The sequence below is a fragment of the Acyrthosiphon pisum genome, chromosome X, assembly GCF_005508785.2.
Source record: "Acyrthosiphon pisum isolate AL4f chromosome X, pea_aphid_22Mar2018_4r6ur, whole genome shotgun sequence".
Taxonomy (NCBI): domain Eukaryota; kingdom Metazoa; phylum Arthropoda; class Insecta; order Hemiptera; family Aphididae; genus Acyrthosiphon; species Acyrthosiphon pisum.
Genome location: NC_042493.1, coordinates 70,266,657 through 70,268,074, shown reverse-complemented (window position 1 = coordinate 70,268,074; position 1,418 = coordinate 70,266,657).

The following is a 1,418-nucleotide window of genomic DNA, read 5'->3' as shown; positions in this document are numbered from 1 at the left end:
GAAAAATTGCATTTTGGAAAACGGGCGTATACGTCATTTATTTGATGTGTTGCACCTCACAGGGTGACGATAATTGCATTTAAATAGGTGATTTGATAGATTAATTATTGAATATACCATCAGACAAATGGTTCAGCTCAAATGCGCTATCTACCGTCAATAAAAAACGAATGCATACGCGAAATGTTCTTTTTCAAAAACATGTATTCCGTTGTCTATTTCTACACAACTTTGTTTTTTCTTAGGTTTAATAGTTGTAAATATGTACGAGTTTGCAAATAACCAATTGAATACAACACGATCAATATCGTTGCGACGGAATTACGACAAACGACGTTTCGTCATATGTAAATTCGATGGCTATGTTACTACGTGTAATGACGTCGCGGCGAAATACGGCGGCACCGCGTCCTTCGTGGACGACGGCTATCGTGTACTGATAGCGCCCTCTCGTTGTCATACTATAAAATGTGTGTACCTACAATAATCGCGATGGTAATTACTTCGTATAATGCGAAAATATCGTGTATTTTAAAATACCACTCAATGATCCATAAACGTAAAGTGTACGTGACTTTTTACCTCAAGTAAACAATTAAACAATAATGTAATTTCAACCAACCAATAATAAACGTACTTTTGACGTGAAATACAAGACTTAGATACAAGATACACCACGCAGTAGCCAGACATTTTGTATAGGGGGTGTTATAACCCCCAAGCCCCCCTGGCTACGCCTTTGAGTCACCACGTAAAGTGTACCTACGAATATAGTTCTACCTATCGTACACCCTAATTAAACTGGTTAAACGTATATTATACATTTTTACCATAATATACATATTTTAACAACGTATAAGTATATTATACCAAAATTATCCTTTTTATAGACGTAGTTTATACGTATTATCATTGATTATACATAGTATAATTATCCTATGTATAATCAATGATATTATGTTTACAGGCTATTCTTAATTTACCTTCAAATATGTATTAATATTAGACGTCTGCAGACTGCAGTTAACTTGCACCAAATATTTATTATTTTAATAAAATATAATTAAATTTATTAAAAATTTTACCTAATATATTATGTTAAGTATATTATATTATAATATTTTAAATAAAAATATTAAAAATAATAATTTATATTTATAGCTCATTCAATGTTTAATGTTATATATTGTGAAGGTTCTTCACTGTACACGGGCACATACAGCTATAGTCTATAAATTATAATACACATCTTTTACATTTTCAATCATTATTTGTACAATTGTATATGCTTAAGTAGGTATCCAATGTGTCCCGGGGCGAAGTGACCGGCCGCCGTCATATGAAAGTATACCTAAAATGACGAAGAAATAACCTTTAAAGTGGGGGATAATAACTTTTTTTTTTGAGTTATGAGCAAT